The 21,291-nt window shown below is 39.2% G+C and overlaps 1 protein-coding gene across 1 annotated transcript in view; it reads right to left on the minus strand.

Annotated features, from left to right (window-relative positions):
* Positions 1-21,291, minus strand: part of LOC137073721 (obscurin-like) — a 108,870-nt gene that overhangs the window by 14,228 nt on the left and 73,351 nt on the right. The window lies entirely within an intron of this gene.

The raw sequence follows: 21,291 nt of genomic DNA on the forward strand, positions 1-21,291 counted from the left end.
AATATAAAAGCTTTGAAATTATCAGGAATTTTACTAAACAACAATTTTAATACTAAAATGACTGACCTTCTTTCACATTGAGAGTCATATCGATTGACCATTTGCCAGAAACCTCAATCCGGTAAGTTCCAGCATCTTCTGTGTTCAGTTCTCTAATGTAGATCACGAGTGTTCCATAATCATTGCAAAATAAAGTGAATCTTCCTTCATTAATCCATTGATTGTGTTTTCTATTATGTATTATTAGTGTATTCTGTTGTTTTTCCATGTATTTAGCATTGTCTTTATGCCAAGGCTTCCATGGACTAACCAGAAGACTTGCTCCAGAATATCCAGTGACGCTAAAGCATCTCACTGCACCTGTCAATCAGATTGATACTGTGATCAGAAACCTCATGAACAGAAAACAGCATCATTACTGCAGTGATGAAAGAGAAAAGCTCTGACCTGAGATCAGGTAGAAAGTCAAGAAGATGAGGAGGATCTTCATTGTGAGTTGAGTTCAGTCTTCTTTCTGCTGAATCTCTCTGTCTCTACATCTGTCTGCTTTAGTTCCTTCCTCTTTCTTCAGCTCTTTATCAGTAATGAGCAGCTTTACTGGCCCCTCCCACCATCAGCACTGACTGAATATGACATTAATCACACTGAAAGAGCGCCACCTAGAGGATTTGATGGAGCATCTGGATTAGGTCAAAAACAATAAAAACCAGGGAGTCAGTGTAGAAGATGGAGATTAACAGACACACAGACACAAACACAGACACACACACATACACTGCTGTTAGACTCCATTAGGGTTGGATTTGATGGAGCATGGAATTACCTTTGTCTCAATAAAACTGTACGAAACTTTTTCAGAAACGATCAAAAATATGCCATTACAATAGAAGAAAAAACACATTCAAAATGAAAAAAACCAAAATCTCAGTTTTGGTTTGCTGTTTTGACACAAACCTCTCGTGGGGGCGGGCTTAACAGTGATCTACTCTGATTGGATAAAGAGCTTTTGATGGACAGGTGGAATGATCTCGCGGTGCTTTGTATTAGTTCGTAAAGATGAGCTCTCAGGAGAGACATGGAGCGGCGGTGGCTTCATCTTCATCATCTTCACCCGCCTGTTCTTCGAGGTAGCAATATGTTTGTGTTATTGAAGTAACCAGGGACAGACTGGGGCTAAAAAACAGCCCTGGACTTTCTCCCAAATAGACCCATCATCCGGCCATTCGCCCCTAGGCGTGCACAACAGACACTGTACTATGGTGTACTATATACTACACTGTACTTGGCCCTCTTTTCTTTAACTTTTTCCCATCCACCTTTCTCCTTACGTTTTCTGCTAGACATTCTGCTGCGATTTGATTACGGAAATCCGGGGACCAATCACAAACTAGTAGGCCGACTCATCTTCCTCAGGTTTTTTGTTTTTAATAAGTGATCGTATTAGTGTCCCTACTGATGGCTGTTCATATTGTGTTATTATAGGCCTGTTACGATAACAAATTTTGCTGGATGATAAATTGGCTACGAAAATATTGTGATAAACGATAATATAGTCATTCTGAGACCATTTACATTTAAAATAATGATAATGGCATAATAATGCAGGTACACCTTCAAAGATCAATAAACTTCTATTTCTAAAGACTATTTACCACGGAAACATTTTAAATATTCACAATAAATGAACAAAACAACCAAAAACAATAAAAGCAATGGACTCTCAGTCTGTTAAAAAATGCACTTGAATAAATACCAAAAACAATTAATAAAATGGATGAAAACTGCAACGGATGATTGTGTTTTAGGTGCATATTAGAGGTGGCACGGTTCACAAAACACACGGTTCGGTTCGTATCACAGTTTTAGGGTAACGGTTTTTAGTTCTGTGCGGTTCTTGTTGTTGTTTTTTTCTTTTAATCGTTAACACTCCAGAAATTTACTTCAGCATATTATATTTAGCTTAATTATCCACATTTTAGGATACAGAATTTAAAAAACATTGTTATATCATGTAATAATGCACAGACTTGACTTGACCATCTCTGAGGAAATCTAGGTGAGATTTTGATACAGCAAGAGAGAAGACACTGATGACATGCTTTTCATTTATTTGGCATAAAAAGGAGAATGTGTATCTCTACAGGAACTTATTGGCCTTTCACACAAACATTAAACTGAAGAATTAACTTGCATTTATCGGAATGAGCGAGACCCCGTAACGCTTAGCAGTGTGCACGTCAAATTTTTTAACTTTGCGTGCGGCTCCGCAACCGAAGAAGCACGAGTTCCAGACGAATCTGGCTGAGCTTGACGTCTCATCACGCCGCACCATGCGCTGCACCCAGTCAGTGCGTCTTACGTCTACACTAATCCGGATAAATTTAAAAACGAGTTTTTGTCTAAAAACGCTCCGCGTCCACACTATCATTTTCAATCGTTTTCCAAAAAATTTTAATCTACACTGAAACGTCTGAAAACGTAGTACAGTGTTGGGTTTCCATTAAACGCAGTACAGTGTTGGGTTTCCATTAAACGCAGTACAGTGTTGGGTTTCCATTAAACGTAGTACAGTGTTGGGTTTCCATTAAACGCAGTACAGTGTTGGGTTTCCATTAAACGTAGTACAGTGTTGGGTTTCCATTAAACGCAGTACAGTGTTGGGTTTCCATTAAACGCAGTACAGTGTTGGGTTTCCATTAAACGCAGTACAGTGTTGGGTTTCCATTAAACGCAGTACAGTGTTGGGTTTCCATTAAACGTAGTACAGTGTTGGGTTTCCATTAAACGTAGTACAGTGTTGGGTTTCCATTAAACGCAGTACAGTGTTGGGTTTCCGTTAAACGCAGTACAGTGTTGGGTTTCCGTTAAACGCAGTACAGTGTTGGGTTTCCGTTAAACGCAGTACAGTGTTGGGTTTCCGTTAAACGCAGTACAGTGTTGGGTTTCCGTTAAACGCAGTACAGTGTTGGGTTTCCGTTAAACGCAGTACAGTGTTGGGTTTCCGTTAAACGCAGTACAGTGTTGGGTTTCCGTTAAACGTAGTACAGTGTTCGGTTTCCATTAAACGCAGTACAGTGTTGGGTTTCCATTAAACGCAGTACAGTGTTGGGTTTCCATTAAACGCAGTACAGTGTTGGGTTTCCATTAAACGCAGTACAGTGTTGGGTTTCCATTAAACGCAGTACAGTGTTGGGTTTCCATTAAACGTAGTACAGTGTTGGGTTTCCATTAAACGCAGTACAGTGTTGGGTTTCCGTTAAACGCAGTACAGTACAGTGTTGGGTTTCCATTAAACGTAGTACAGTGTTCGGTTTCCATTAAACGCAGTACAGTGTTGGGTTTCCATTAAACGCAGTACAGTGTTGGGTTTCCATTAAACGCAGTACAGTGTTGGGTTTCCATTAAACGCAGTACAGTGTTGGGTTTCCATTAAACGTAGTACAGTGTTGGGTTTCCATTAAACGTAGTACAGTGTTGGGTTTCCATTAAACGCAGTACAGTACAGTGTTGGGTTTCCATTAAACGTAGTACAGTGTTGGGTTTCCATTAAACGGAGTACAGTGTTGGGTTTCCATTAAACGTAGTACAGTGTTGGGTTTCCATTAAACGCAGTACAGTGTTGGGTTTCCATTAAACGCAGTACAGTGTTGGGTTTCCATTAAACGTAGTACAGTGTTGGGTTTCCATTAAACGTAGTACAGTGTTGGGTTTCCATTAAACGGAGTACAGTGTTGGGTTTCCATTAAACGTAGTACAGTGTTGGGTTTCCATTAAACGCAGTACAGTACAGTGTTGGGTTTCCATTAAACGTAGTACAGTGTTGGGTTTCCATTAAACGCAGTACAGTGTTGGGTTTCCATTAAACGTAGTACAGTGTTGGGTTTCCATTAAACGCAGTACAGTGTTGGGTTTCCATTAAACGCAGTACAGTACAGTGTTGGGTTTCCATTAAACGTAGTACAGTGTTGGGTTTCCATTAAACGTAGTACAGTGTTGGGTTTCCATTAAACGCAGTACAGTGTTGGGTTTCCATTAAACGCAGTACAGTGTTGGGTTTCCATTAAACGCAGTACAGTGTTGGGTTTCCATTAAACGTAGTACAGTGTTGGGTTTCCATTAAACGCAGTACAGTGTTGGGTTTCCATTAAACGTAGTACAGTGTTGGGTTTCCATTAAACGCAGTACAGTGTTGGGTTTCCATTAAACGTAGTACAGTGTTGGGTTTCTATTAAACGCAGAACAGTGTTGGGTTTCCTAAAACACATATATAGTTACAATGGAAGCCAGATGCAAATCAGGTGATATAGTTTTCATACTGAAACAGAATTAATTACTAACCTAATCACTGACCAAATGTGGTAGTTAGTAGACTTTTTATTTTGCCACAGATCATATTTTGAATTTAGATTTTTTTTTTTTTTTGAAATTACATAATCAAATATTTTAGACAGACATCAAGATTCATCATATGATTCTCAACAATGGTGACACGCTTCATGCTGCAATGCATGCTGGGAGCAATTTTACTGGGACTTTAAATGGGACTTTTATTGTTGGGTGGCTCCCAGAATGCATTGTGACATAAAACTTGTCACCATGGTTGAGATTCATATGCTGATTATTGATGTCTGTGTCTAAATAATTTTATCCCCATGATAAAAAAAGAGACACGCCCACTTTAGCTGTCAATCACAAATATCATAAAATCTCAATGCTACTTATTTGCCAGTTTTGATTAAGAAGCCTGTCCTACTCACCAATGATGTACAGATGAACATTATTAATAATGGAGTAACTGTACGAGTCTCCGCTGATCCAAACTCCACATAAATAAACTCCTCCATCATCTGGTGTCACAGCTGTAATTCTCACAGTCATGAGTTTATTATGTCTGTCATCAGAAACACTCAATCTTTCTTTCTTCTTCAATGTGCTGTAAATCGTCTCAATGGAGTCTCTTCCTTCTTTGAATATGATCTTGGTATCATTAATATGATTCTGTGAATATTCACAGCTGAAGGCGGCAGTTTCTTCAGTATTCACCATCACTCTCTTTGACACGTTACAACAGGAATCTGTGATTCACATAATAAAGAAATACATTTCATATACATAAAAGCTTGAAATGATCAGTAATTTTACTGAACAACAACTTTGATCCTAAAATGGCTGACCTTCTTCCACATTGAGAGTCATATTTATGGACCAGCGGCGTTTCACTTTAATCTGGTAAATTCCGACATCTTGTGTGTTCAGTTCACTAATGTAGATCACGAGTTTTCCATAACTGCTGAATAAAGTGAATCTTCCTTCATTAATCCATTGATCGTGTTTTCTATTATGTATTATTAGTGTACTCTGTTGTTTTCTCATGTATTTAGCATTGTATTTATGCCAAGGCTTCCGTGATCTAACCAGAAGACTTGCTCCAGAATATCCAGTGACGCTAAAGCATCTCACTGCACCTGTCAATCAGATTGATACTGTGATCAGAAACCTCATGAACAGAAAACAGCATCATTACTGCAGTGATGAAAGAGAAAAGCTCTGACCTGAGATCAGGTAGAAAGTCAAGAAGATGAGGAGGATCTTCATTGTGAGTTGAGTTCAGTCTTCTTTCTGCTGAATCTCTCTGTCTCTACATCTGTCTGCTTTAGTTCCTTCCTCTTTCTTCAGCTCTTTATCAGTAATGAGCAGCTTTACTGGCCCCTCCCACCATCAGCACTGACTGAATATGACATTAATCACACTGAAAGAGCGCCACCTAGAGGAGGTTACAGTGAAGGATACTGAGAGCTCACACAGGCTTCATCTTCTCTATAGAAGGACACATGACACTGACTGAATATGACATTAATCACACTTAAAGAGCGCCACCTAGAGGAGGTTACAGTGAAGGATACTGAGAGCTCACACAGGCTTCATCTTCTCTATGGAAGGACACATGACACTGACTGAATATGACATTAATCACACTGAAAGAGCGCCACCTAGAGGATTTTATGGAGCATTTGGATTAGGTCAAAAACAATACAAACCATTGTAACTGAATGAACTTCAGGGAAAGACATTTTATGTGATTCTCAGACATGAAATAAAATGTCTATATGTTATTGTTAGGTCCCTATGTGACGTTGAGTTGTGGTTTGGGTGTTTTGTATCGTCTCTCATATGTTTCTCTGCTGCTCTGTCTCTCACTTTCACTTTTGTAGGTGACGAGCTGAGTGGATGCCTCGGCTGTCGATCATTTGGGACGAGGATTAACGGTGTCAGGTTACAAAAGTGTGTGTCGCTTTAGCGCTGCCGTGCGCTCTAACTGTTACTATGCCAATCAAACATTGGATACATTTTCGTCAACAAACATGACAATCAACTATTGTCTTATAAACGAGTAAACATAATTGATAACAAAACATGGCCAATTGTATATTGACAAAATAATACTTCTGAGGTAAAATCAACTGAAAAACGTTGTGACACACTCTGAAACACACCTACAACGAGAATAAATATTGTTACTTACGGAGTTATTAACGCACAGCAATACCACACGAGGAAAAACGAACTTTTAAGGAATAAACAAAGCCAGTAAAACTCTGTAAAACGCTGCAGCTGGATGCTGCTGAAATGAAACGTTCTGCGCATGCACCAGACCAGCCTGAAGTTTGGCTTGCGCATGCGTGAGGCAGGGCAATATTTGTACAAGGGGTTGTTCTCAAATTGCCTTTGTGTGAACTTGAGCTGTGATTTATTCTTTATCGAGTTTAATCTTGTTGATGTGCTTTGATGGCCATGTAAAAGCTGCTTAACTGGCTGCCCTATAATTCCTCATTTGCGAGGTTGTAAAAGCTTTAAAAGCTTCTCAAACCTCTATAGGTAAGATTGGCTATATATATATATATATATATATATATATATATATATATATATATATATATATATATATATATATATATATATATATATATACCATATTAGGGCTTTCATATTATATATTCATATAATTAATTGCATGATTGTCATGAGTTAACTTGCGATTAATCACACATTTTTGTCAGTTGTACATGTACCTTGAATTAATATTTTTCAAGCTTTTTAATACTCTTATCAACATGGGTATGGACAAATAGGCAAATGTACGTTTATTATTAGTGAAACCATACTCATAACAAGACTAGACATGTATCAAAGGTCACAGATGTTTTTCAAAGAACTAGTTCATGTCTCTTAAGCCTAAGCTTAAAACGTCAGAATAAGCAGTGATTCCTCTCATTTTAAGAATAGAAATAGAGGAAGTTTTTACACTGGCAGTTAAGTTCAGAACAGGGCATGGTTCATATGAATCATTGGTAATGTGAAAGCTGTCATGTGGACCTGAGAGCGCACCAGGTACCGAACCTGAGACCAAATCCTGCAGGAGGTGCTCTGAGTTCATTTGCTCTCAAACTGTGCTGGGATTCATGTGAAGGGTGTGAAAGACACGGACTCGGGATCACTCTTGTTCAGAAAAGTAAACAATGTTGCCAACTCTCGCAAGACAAATAAGCAACCGCAACCAAAAAAACCCAAGCCCAAACCAAGCCCAATATATTAATATTATCATCAACATCATTTAGGATCAATAATTTTGGTATCAATAAATGAGCCTGCAACATATTAAACTGAAACCTCTCCGAGTTTGAAAAACAAAAACACATGTGATTTTACTTTTTTTTATTTTTTTTATTGCAGTAAAAGGCACACAATATCTTCCAATTAGCTGTGAACAGAATATGTTTGGAGATGGAAAATGAGAAAAAGTGACGTAAAGTCTAATTATGGTAATCCACAGAGTTACCATACCAGTTAGAGTTACCATGGAGTTAGTGTACACATATTAAGAGCAGTGGTGAACACACACACACACACACACACACACACACACACACACACACACACACACACACACACACACACACACGCATGAACACACACTGCAAAACGTGAAACAGATAAGCCCTGTATCTATAATGTATATCTGTCCATCAGTTTACTGATATTTTTTTTTTTTAACAATCGTTTTAAATTCCAGTTATTGTGCTTATGATGCTAATGAATAGTCCTTGTGTTGTCACCCAATAGAGCTCCGGAGGTCACGTGACCCATTCTGTTTACGACGCCATTTTGGCAGGCAAGAACAGCTGGCGCCAGCATCAAGTTTCAAGGCAACGGAGTTCACTGCGCACTTTAATTCAAAAGACATAGACTTGTACATATAAAACATTAATAGATCATACAGAACATATCTAGGACTGTGACGGTGTCAGTTTTTTTTTTTTACCACGACGGTGGTCTAGGGCTGTGCCAGTGTCCGGTGAACATGACAACCACGCCACCGTTGTGGTAGAGCGCCACCGCGGTGGCTGAGTAGCATCGGCAGGGGTCAGCCAAACAATAGTAATATCTAAATACGGTTTTACATGAATATTATGACACGAGTGAAGCACTACGCTTTATTTACAAAATAAATAATAGGTCCGCAATTGTTACCTCGCAGCCATGGGAACAACATTCATGCCGAACAAGATACTTCATTTACGTCTCTCAAGATTTGGGGAAATAAATAAGAGATTCCATGTCCAGTAGAATAAAATGGAGTAAGCCTTTTTTTTAATTCGTGGAGAATTGAGTAACCAGATCGATTTATTCTGTACGCGTATGTACTTCACTCGTGTCATAATATCCACGTAACTAAAGCATTAACATACAAAAAAAAGACACGAGAGGTGTAACGTTACTAATCATTCCAGGGAACAGAAGAGATTAAACGTGAGAGAATAAAAGCAAGAACGACTCTGATTCGGAGCTGAGGTGAACTAACAGACTGCTCAGCCTGAAGACCTAGATGAGATATTAATGAATAATAACAGTGCGTTTTGCTTGAGACTCGCCCCATAATCACAGCCCAAAGGAGAAGCATCAGACTCATATTCTGAATAGAATTGAGTATGACGACGTCAGTCTAATAGTTTTCAGCGTTATAAGGTTGATTGATTCACTTTTCTGATTTAACACAGGATTTTTCTGTGTAAAAACACCATGTGAAAACTGAAAAACAACAATTAAGTCTTAAAATCGACTTCATCACAATACATTTATGACTGAAATCCTGGTACATAGAAATCTAAAGCTGGTCATAGAGCACAAGGGTAACCGAGAGATGAACAACAACAACAAAACAGTACTTTCACAGCTCTGAACAGACTACAAATGATTCTTAAGTTACATGTTTCTCATCATAAAGGTTAGTTACTAAAAAGATGTTATTGAGTTCAAAAGCTGCTGTGTCTGCATTTGGAGTGGAAATGTTTTTCTCTAAGTGTCACTCAGGGGTTTTATTTCCTGTCTTCATCACGACCTCAGATAAACTGAGATGACAAACTATTTAAAACATGCGAAAGAAGCAACATGAGCAGCAGCGGAAACTTTAAAGTGTCTCATGATTCAACAGACTGAATGACATCTGTACATTAACACTGATAGTAACAGATGCTGATCTGTGATCTCCGATATAAAGGACCAACTAGTTGAGTCTTGGTATTGTTGGTGTGGTAAATGACCGTGGTGTAGTCAGAGTGAATCTGGTCCTTACTGAAGGAGACTGTAGCGGCACTGAGAGACTCTTCATGCTTCTGGAAACTGACAGATGTGTACAGGAGCTCATCAGAGGGGATTGTGGGTAACTGTGAAGACCAAACTGACCTGTGTGTGTGAGCATCACCTCGTCTTATGTGTCTTAATTTACACACAGTCAGAGTGAATCCACCAATCAGCAGCAGAAACACACACACACCAATAATGATGATCGTGGAGGAATCTGGAAATAAAGCACAAACACAGTTAAAGAGAATCCAAGACATACACATGAATGAAATAATATCTACACAAATATTTAAACTGACAACATCCAGGTCCAGCATGAATATATAACATGAGCTAAAGTGATGCCTTATCTTAAAGCTGCTCTGTTTCTGGTCATATTTCTGTTTTTGTGGCTATTTCATTATTTTTGGTCTGTTTTATACTGAGAATTAACCATAAAGAACATTTGTGAACCTAAACAAATAAAAATATAAGAACTTAAATACAATCAATTATACAATATTATAATAATAAATAAATCAATAAAAGTTAATAACATTTATTGATCACTTACTGGCCAACATTACTGAGGGTTTTTACATGCATAGCTTCATACACTTTATTTTTGCTTATTATTCATTAGAACTGAATTACTCTGCAGTAACATGCGTGTATTTTAGTCTCTCCTCTGCAGATCTGCTTCATCTCTGTTTCTGTCTCTGAGTCTTACTGTGGGTTTCCTGAATAAAGACCGTAAGTTCTTCACAGGTAAACTAAACTGAGACTCAGGCAGGAAGACGATGAGAGTTAACAGATCTTATATGCAGCACTTTTAACTTTATTAAACAAAAACACAACAACCAGATGAAAACTAAACTGAGACCAAAGCTGAATGTGACCGACTCAGAACCTTCAGCTCATTTCTGTGGTTTAATCTGGAATAAACACAAACACAGACCAGGAGTCAAGACCAGGAGTCAAGTCCTGCTTCTGGAGGGCCAAAGTCCCGTTTAACTCAAACACACTTGTGGTTTTCACACTGGGCAAACATCCATGGCGCATGACAGAAAACTGAACTCGGGTGTCATGGCGGGGAATGGTAAAAGAGGAGCGAGAGCTGAATTGCAGGAAGATTGGAAGTTTATTAAATAAAAATAATAATATAAACAAAAACTAAAAACTAAAACTTACAACACACAAGGAGCAGGGAAACATGCATCACATGAGAAGCACATGACGGGTGTAGAACTTTCCAGCAAGTTTAACTATTGTTTATATATACACACTCACATAAAGGATTATTAGGAACACACACTAATACTGTGTTTGACCCCCTTTCGCCTTCAGAACTGCCTTAATTCTCCGTGGCATTGATCATCAAGCTGCTGAAAGCATTCTTTAGAAATGTTGGCCCATTTTGATAGGAGAGCATCTTGCAGTTGATGGAGATTTGTGGGATGCACATCCAGGGCACGAAGCTCCCATTCCACCACATCCCAAAGATGCTCTATTGGGTTGAGATCTGGTGACTGTGGCGGCCATTTTAGTACAGTCAACTCATTGGCATGTTCAAGAAACCAATTTGAAATGATTGGAGCTTTGTGACGGTGCATTATCCTGCTGGAAGTAGCCATCAGAGGATGGGTACATGGTGGTCAAAAAGGGATGGACATGGTCAAAAACAATGTTCAGGTAGGCCGTGGCATTTAAACGATGCCCATTTGGCACTAAGGGCCTATTGTGTGCCAAGAAAACATCCCCCACACCATTACACCACCACCACCAGCCTGCACAGTGGTCACAAGGCATGATGGATCCATGTTCTCATTCTGTTTACGCCAAATTCTGACTCTACCATCTGAATGTCTCAACAGAAATCGAGACTCATCAGACCAGGCAACATTTTTCCAGAATTCATATGTCCAATTTTCGTGAGCTTGTGCAAATTCTAGCCTCTTTTTCTTATTTGTAGTGAATATGAGTGGTACCCGGTGGGGTCTTCTGCTGTTTAAGCACATCCACTTCAAGGTTGTGCATGTTGTGGCTTCACAAATGCTTTGCTGCAACCCTTGGTTGTGACAAGCAGTTATTTCATTAAAAGTTGCTCTTCATATGTTATAATCTTACTAGGCCACAGGGTTGTTTTTTTATCATTCCTGGTCACCAGGCAGAGTGTCCGTATATGCTTAATTGGTCACAGTGCGCTATCGTCACCTTTAGGTTTCATTTTCATTATATTGATAGTCAGGACTGGTACAGCTTGCCAGTGAGTGTCTATAAACGGTCATTGCTAGTGTAGTTCAGATCAATAATTAATATCACTTTCAGGCTACTTAGTTTGTGGATGATTATTGTGTATGTGTGCACAATAAAAGCTCAAAAAGTGACTCAAGTTGTATCCACAGTTCTTGTCCTGAAACCTTTCCAGTCTGGAGTTTATTGAGCTATAGCAAGTAGCTCAGTAGAGAACTGGACAATGGGTGACAGAAAACAATAATCCAAAAAAGTCATAGAAGATGGCACAGTCCAGAAAGTTCTTAGAAGGGACCAGGGAGGGGTGGAGAGTTGAGCCAGCAAGGCTTAGATAGGCCTGGAATCCTGGCAGACAATCCAGAAGGCCAGAGAGGGATGGACCAAGCGGCGTACCGGCTCGGACCAGGCAGACTCTGGTGGCTCTAGAGTCCCAGCAGAGGGCCAGGGTGGATCAATCGGTTCAGAATCCCTACCAGGAAGCTATAATGTGCCAGACGGATTTGGACACTGGTCAGGGGAAAGGCGCTTGGGCGGCACAGGCAGGGCAGGTAACGCAGTTAGGGCAAGGCAAGGACAAGACAGGTGGGGAAAAGGAATCAATAATTAGAGAACAAGATAGGCGGGGTCATGAACACATGGCACAATGAATGTGTGACAAGCCATGTGCTCACACCCCACATGAGAAACACAAGCACATGGCAAGCAATGACAAATACCAGCCATGTGCTCACACAAAAACAAGACCTTCTGTCTCAAAACCAAGAATAAGCTAAACAGAAGTGACAGAACCCTGACATCGGTTCAATATGTTATGATTTTTTTATTAATTTGGTGCTATTATATGCAGCAGAGTAAAGGACACTTGCGTCTACTATATGTTTTTCACATGAATGCTGCTTTCTTAGGCTTACAAACAGACTCTTGAGGAGAATGCTGACTGTGAGCCATTAAACGGTTAGCTCACCTGACAATGTAAATTCTGTCATTAATTCCTCTACCTCATGTCAGTCCAAACTCATAAGACCTTCGTTCATCTTTAAAACATAAATGAAGATATTTTTGATAAAATCTAGAGCTCTCTGACCCTCCATAGGCCACAATTTAATCAACACTTTCAAGGCTCAGAAAGGCAGTAAAGACATTCGTTAAAATAGTCTATGTGACTCCAGTGGTTCAAACTTAATATTATGAAGCAATGAGAAAAAACTAAAATAATGAATTTTTTCAACCATTTCAGAACTCAGGCTCAGTATTGGCCTGCCACTGTGCATGTCACATGTATGCATCATGGTGCTCAAAATTGTTGAATAAAGTCATTATTTTTGTGTGTTTTTTGCGCACAAAAAGTATTCTCTTCGCTTCATAATATTAAGGTTGAACCACTGGAGTCACATGGACTATTTTAACAATGTCTTTACCCTTTTCTGGGCCTTGAAAGTGTTGATTAAATTGCTGTCCATGGAGGAGTCAGAGAGCTCTCGGATTTAATCAGAAATATCTTCATTTGTGTTCTAAAGATGATATGAAGGTTTTATGGGTTTGGAACGACATGAGGAACAGGAATTAATGACAGAATTTACATTTTAGGGTGGGCTATTCCTTTCCTTTCCCAATCATTCTACGCGCTCACTTTTGCTTTTATCAAAGGTAAATCAACACCACTGGCATCCCATCCCATGTGTTTTGTTTAACTAATGACGCCGTCATCGTCTACATCACATGCTTTCACATTCACAATCGTAACACAGTTTGGGTGCAACCAAACACAGACCTCCTCCTACAGGTAGACTCATTTTACATTTTTCATGCAAACCATGTCCCGTTTCAAACTAAACTGCCAGTGTGAAAGACCCCTGAAAGTTTATAATAATCCTGGAGATCGATTAGCTTATTCAGCTGATTAGGATTGGAGCTAAATTCAGCAGGATAGCGGACCTCTAGGACTCAATCGCAAATAAAATCATCAAAATCTGTCACAAACACAGACTGCAGATACTTTTGTACCAGATATGTTTGTTTTTTTCACTTACCTATAATATGCAGATGAACCGTATTAATAATGGAGTAACTGTACGAGTGTCCGCTGATCCAAACTCCACATAAATAAACTCCTCCATCATCTGGTGTCACAGCTGTAATTCTCACAGTCATGAGTTTATTATGTCTGTCATCAGAAACACTCAATCTTTCTTTCTTCTTCAGTGTGCTGTAAATCGTCTCAATGGAGTCTCTTCCTTCTTTGAATATGATCTTGGGTTCATTAATATGATTCTGTGAATATTCACAGCTGAAGGCGGCCGTTTCTCCACTTTTCACCATCACTGTCTTTGGCAGATTACAGCAGGAATCTGTCATTTATAAAAAAATATTATTTTATAATTAAAAAAGATTTGAAATAATTTTACTAAACAAAGACTTCTTAAAATGACTGACCTTCTTCCACATTTAAAGTCATATATATCCGCCAGTTGTGAAGGACTTCGATTGCGTATCTTCCAGCGTCACGTTGGTTCAGTTCTCTGATGAAGATCATGAGGTTTCCCTCATTGTTACGAAAGAGTGTGAATCGTCCTTCATTAATCAATTTATCATGTTTCTTATCATTTATTATTACTCTCCACTCTGGTAATTTGGCCACATATTTAGCAAAATCACTGAACCAAAGTTTCTGTGAATCAACCAGAAGACTTGCTCCAGAATATCCAGTGACGCTAAAGCATCTCACTGCACCTGTCAATCAGATTGATACTGTGATCAGAAACCTCATGAACAGAAAACAGCATCATTACTGCAGTGATGAAAGAGAAAAGCTCTGACCTGAGATCAGGTAGAAAGTCAAGAAGATGAGGAGGATCTTCATTGTGAGTTGAGTTCAGTCTTCTTTCTGCTGAATCTCTCTGTCTCTACATCTGTCTGCTTTAGTTCCTTCCTCTTTCTTCAGCTCTTTATCAGTAATGAGCAGCTTTACTGGCCCCTCCCACCATCAGCACTGACTGAATATGACATTAATCACACTGAAAGAACGCCACCTAGAGGAGGTTACAGTGAAGGATACTGAGAGCTCACACAGGCTTCATCTTCTCTATAGAAGGACACATGACACTCTATATTAATATTCCTCTAGAGGGCGACATAAAAATGTACATGTAAGCCTTTACATGTACATTTATATGTCGCCCTCTAGAGGAATATTAATATAAATTTATATAAAAAACTGCATCTGATAATTTGAGTTTGATATTTTTTCTCAGTTGTAAGAAACTTTAGCAGCTGATTAGGAGCAGATGGAACAGATCTGACTGGATTTGTTTGGATACTTTATGCATATGAATAATATCATAGATCGATGTGCTTTCAGCACCACGGACAGCAGCCGTCAGACAAACTTCACATGAGTTTCATTCCTCCAGATTTACTCTTTCTTTCACACATACAGGCGTCGAGTAAATCAGTGTCTTTTATAAATCATCAGCAGAACAGAAGAGAATAAATCTCTGTTCTGCATCAGCACATTGCAACTACTTCAATAAAACAACAAAACTGTAAGTTTACTCTCAGAAATTGAACATGAAGTCATATTTGCCTCTAGATGGAGCCAGAGATTTTATTAACACTTCTCGTTGTGTTTAGGAGCTACAAAACGAAAATGATAAATGCAATCATTAACATGAAACCACAAACACTATATCCAGGAAAAGAGAAAACCCCACACATCCAAGTGTTGTTTGAGTTTGTAAAAATATTAAATATATAAGCTTGTCTGTGTCAGTTAAAGAGTTGCTGTCAGGATCAAATAAAGTACCACAAGTCATTCATACACTTTGTAGTCAAAATTGTACGATGGGCAGAGTTCAAGAAAATAGACATTAGAGCGCATGGCACAAGGAACATGTGACAAGCCATGTGCTCACACCCAACATGACAAACACAAACACATGGCCAGCAATGACAAATACCAGCCATGAGCTCACCAAACAGAATACCGCCTGTCACAAAACCAAGAATAAGCTAATCCAAAGTCACAGAACCCTGACATCAGGTCAATATGTTATGATTTTTTTTTAAATTAATTTGGTGCTATTATATGCAGCAGAGTAAATTACACTTGCGTCTACTCTGTGTTTCACATGAAGGCCGATTGCTTCATTTTTGTAGTACTAATTTCAAATCTTCTGACGAGATAAAGATTTGTGTGAGAAACAGGTTTACATTTAATTGATTACTTATAAAAAAAAATACTTGACAGTCAAAAGTTGACTGGCCTGCACAGAGTCCTGAGCTCAACCTGATAGAACAGCTTTGGGATGAATTAGAGCGGAGACTGAGAGCCAGGCCTTCTCGTCCAACATCAGTGCCTGACCTCACAAATGAGCTTCTAGAAGAATGGGCAAAAATCCCCATAAACACACTCCTAAACCTTGAGGAAAGCCTTCCCAGAAGAGCTGAAGCTGTTAGAGCTGTGAAGGGCCGACTCCAGATTAAACCCACAGGATTAAGAATAGGATGGCATTAAAGTTCATGTGCATGTTAAGGCAGGCATCCCAAAACTTTTGGAAATATGTTGTTTATTTAAAGTTATCATGTATTACACAAATTTACAGCATCTTTTTTATGGAGTGGAAAATCTTTGACCACACTGAAAAAAATCACACCTTTTTATCACACCTGCAGACTTCAGTTTCAAACAACCCAACAAACACAAAGGGACTTTTACAAGCAAGTGTTTTTAACCTAGTAAAGAAAAACTGGGGTAAAGAGCATTTTTCTGAAAAAACACACTTTTGGTCTTAGGTGCAAATGCAAATTACGTGTTTTCTTTAAAACAATCTTGTAAATTTTTAAAATGAACATACAGATTAATTTCAATGTTTATCATGTTTTTTCTCTCGGATGATGATATTATTTTCAAATTTCTGAGTGATCAGCTCTTAGTCTTTATTGTCTTCTGTTCAGCTTGTGTCTCTCTGTGGGTTTCCTGAGTAAGTGTTTCATTCATCTGAACTGAGACCCTGAGCCTTCACTAGTTTTCTGTGGCTTTGAGCTGGACAGAATAAAACAGCCTGTTCATCACGGAAACAAAAAACACCTCCAGCATTCACGAGAAACAGCACTGAACAGATTCTCAAGCTTTATGTGTCTCATCATAAAGGTTGGCTGAATTGGTGGCTGCCTGTTTAAGAGCTGCTATTATATGTCAAAAGCTGCATTTGAAATGTGTCTCTGCATCTGGAGTGGACACTTTATACCACAGTTCAGTTTGTGTCACTTAAGGTGTGTGTTTCCTGTTTTTAATCACGCCTTCAGAAAAACTGAGCTGACAAATGCTTTATAACACCAATAAACCTCAGACACAAAAGCAATTTCAAATGTGTGAAAGTAGAAACATGAGCAACAGTGGAAACTGTAAAGTGTCTCATGATTCAACACACTGAACAATAGAACAACTGTTTAACACTAAATCATGGATTATGAAGGTATTTTTATTAATTTACTGAAATCGTTAGGAAATACTGGTGTAATGTGTGCTGATCTGTGATCTGTGAGTTAGTTGAGTCTCATGTGGTAAATGACCGTGGTGTAGTCAGAGTAAATCTGGTCCTTACTGAAGGAGACTGTAGCGTCACTGAGAGACTCTTCATGCTTCTGGAAACTGACAGACGTGTACAGGAGCTCAGCAGAGGGGATTGTGGGTAACTGTGCAGTAGAGTAAATTGGACTTTGTAGATCAGAGGAGCGAGTAGGAAGGTATTTAGAGTAAAGTGCATCTGCTGCAGCATCTAAGTGAGAATGTGGAGTCTGAAATGGAAACGTGCAGAATTAATCTTACAGATGAAACAAGAACTGCAGTGCATTAAGACAGACTCACCATTTCACTGTTTGTCACCCGTGTCCCGTTTGATGATGAGATCATTCCTATGATCAGAGCACAACATCAGTTACTTAGAGGACGTGTGTGTGTGTGTGTGCGTGTGTGCGCGCATGTGCGTGTTTTCAAAAAGAAGAGCATCACCTTGTCTCAATTTGCACACAATCAGTGCGAATCCTCCAGTCAGCAGCAGAATCACACTCACACAAATAATGAGAATTGTGGAAAGATCTGGAAAACAGAAATGTTGTGTCATTATCTACATCTACAACAATGCAGTGCATTGTTCTATGGTACAATGATTTGTATCTGACAGAGTTGAATAAATTAGCCATATAGAGACGAAACGTGAGCTCTTCAAGATATTTTGTAACGTCCATAAAAGCTTTTTCTCTCTGCTACACTTTTCATTATCTCCTCCTCCTGTTACTTCTCACCTAAGAACATTCTGTAAATCAAACATATTGAGATGAATAAACCTTCCTCACCCTCGTTCCTGATGACGATCAGATGAGTGTAAAGATAATTCACGTCTCTCTCTAATGTCACTGCACACCAGTATTTCCCAGCATCCTCTGCTGTCAGTCCAGTGATGGTCCCAGTGAAGACACTTGCAGTGGCGTCATCATTCAGAGTCAGTCTGTCAGTCTTGGTCTCTTTCTCTTCTCTCACAGTCTCACTGAGAGTATTTCTATCTCTAGTGGAGCACTTCCCCTTACAGAGAGACTTTGACTTTGATTTATAGATTGAATCATAAGGGCAGAAGATCTCAGCAGATTCTCCTTCACGTCTCACTACTGGAGCCACTGCAAACACACAAACACAGACATTTAACACACATTATTCTGAATATACTGCATTTACTACAATGAAATGCTCTGAAGTCACTCACTGATGAGGTTGAGCTGAATGTTGGTGGTCAGGGAGATGAAAGTCAAATATGTGTCTCTGGTTTCTGCTCCACACCAGTAAACTCCAGCATCTCTCACGCTCACATTACTGATGCTCACTGTAAAAACTCTCTCTTCATTTCTCTCAGATGAACCACTCATTTGTGTCACTGTAGATGTGCTGATGTTGTGGCAGATGTGATTATCATCCTCTTTGCAGAAATGAACTTCATGTTCCTCTGGGATCTGACAGGTGATGTTGACTTCTTCCCCAATATAAGCAGATTCAGTAACAAACGTTGCATCTGTAAACCAAAATTCCATTAAAATCAGATCAGATCAGATTCAAGCATGCCAGCTAAAGTATATTGTGGTTCCTCACCGTGTGTGACGTGCAGCTGAAGTTCAGTGAAGCTCTCAGTATAGTCAGACACATTCACTCCACACCTGTATGTTCCTGCATCTGCAGCTTTCAGCTCTCTAAAAAACACCATCAAGACTCCTGCTCTGGTGTCGTCATATAAAGAAACATCTCCATTCTCCATCCATTCATCCTGAACTCCTGGATTCTTCCTCTCTGAACATCCATCTGACTCTTTACAGATGTATTTTGGCCTGGTTTTGTATTGAGGATGTTCACACTTGATCATCACACGACCTCCTGAGTGGCCAGTGACTCGAGACACACCCACTTTAGCTGTCGACCACAAATATCACTTCTAATTAATTTGGCAGCAAATGTAGAAACTATTATACCAGACTTTACTGAGTTTGTTCTACTTTAGACCTCCATTTAATCATTTAACAGATGCTTTTATCCAAAGTGACCTGCAAATGACATCAATCAAAACAATTAAAATCAACAAAAGGGCAACCATATGTGACCAGTCATGGAAAGTAGGGACACAAGTCGGTTCTGGGGCATTTTAAGTTACTCACAGATTCTGAAAGTGTGGTCTCGATGTTTTCCAACGATGTGTAACACATGAAAATCTGATAATATTTGGAGAAGTAGTGGCCATTTGAAGGTAGGCACTCAAAATAGCTCAAACGGCAGAAAATGGCCTCTAAAGATCGTGCAGTTCTCACCTGTTCTCATTGCTAGGAGTAAAAGCTAATGTCTACAAGACTGTCTCACATGCAGAGAGTTCTCTTTTATCCTCGTGTAGCATTTACAGTCAAAGTTATGGATTTTCACCATTTCTCTGTCTTTATTACCATCAAATGTTACTACCGATATAGCCTCTGATATCTTACGGTCCAACTCCTCTGACGCCAGTCCAATACATTCTTCCTCGTCTTCAACTTCGCTCAGTTGTAGATTAGGGATATTATACAGTCTTATTATGCCGCTTTCATTGTCGCTCTGATCGTCTTCAGAGTCAGTGAGCTCTTGCTCATAAGCATCCGGCTTGACGAAGAAGTACTTCGAAACATTTTCGGTGTAACGGCCACGGTTCAGCTCGTCTGCGATCATCTTTGCGGCGTCCATCTTCATTGAATTTTTATATCAGCTAGAGCCGGCCAGAGCGCTGCATATTAAGTAGCCACGCTTCCCTTGGAGGGCGGGGACAATAACAAAAGAAACAAAAGCCTGCTTATCCCGTATGGAAATACACACAGACAATGACACGCCCCTACTGCGTGCTAGAATCTCCGAAAACAAGCCGATTTCAACCTCAAAATGTACGCTTTTAAATATACCAATACTGCTTTCTCAAAAACTGAGAGGCTTCTTCGTGATCTCAACTAACAGATTCTGCAAAAAAACGAAAATCACCAATTTTGAAAAAAAAACGCTTCTTTCTCATTTTGCTCGAAAGTTGTGCTGCCGACTTCTGTCACTGGTTTCCGTGACGGGTCACATATGTATATGGCAAAATCCCCAGTGCCAAATCAGCACATATGGTCTGAATCTACAGTGTTAAAATAACACGGTATCAGTGTTAGAGTTAATGAGACAATCAAGAGATTAATTAAGTGATGATTGAGCATTAGTGATGTACTGCATTTATATATCGCTTTTAACAGTCCCTATGGCCATCCAAAGCGCTTTACAATTTTGCCTCACATTCACCCATTCATACACTGACGGCGATGTCAGCCATGTAAGGCGCCATCCAGCTCGTCGGGAGCAGCTGGGGTTAGGTGCCTTGCTCATGGACACTTCGACACTTGGTCAGGTGGAACCGGGGATTGAACCACCAACCTTTCGGTTTGTAGACAACCACTGAGCCACTGCCGCCCCGCCCTAGTGATGAACACCTGATGATAATGAGCAGAATAACTTAAAGCTGCACACAATGCTTTTCTTATTTAGTATTTTTTTGGGGTAAGAAAAATAATCTTATTTATGTTTGGGAACGAAACAAGAATCATGATTTCAAACAGAAATAAGATTATTTTTTAGATCATTGTTAGATAATTTTGTTTTTGTTTTAACTCTCACAGGTTTGCACCGTATGACAATAAAAGCTAAATCAGCTGACCATATTTGTTTATGGCTTCCTTTGTAACAAATGATGTGCTGTTGCAAACACTGTTACAAAAACCACAAACTCAAATAAAAATCCAAGAGTCAAACTGTCCAACTAAAGGAAACACTGATCAATATAATGGTGACCAAACATTTTCAATAAAAAAGCAACATCTAAACCTCTG

This window comes from Pseudorasbora parva, chromosome 4, assembly GCF_024679245.1.
Source record: "Pseudorasbora parva isolate DD20220531a chromosome 4, ASM2467924v1, whole genome shotgun sequence".
In the NCBI taxonomy this organism is placed as follows: domain Eukaryota; kingdom Metazoa; phylum Chordata; class Actinopteri; order Cypriniformes; family Gobionidae; genus Pseudorasbora; species Pseudorasbora parva.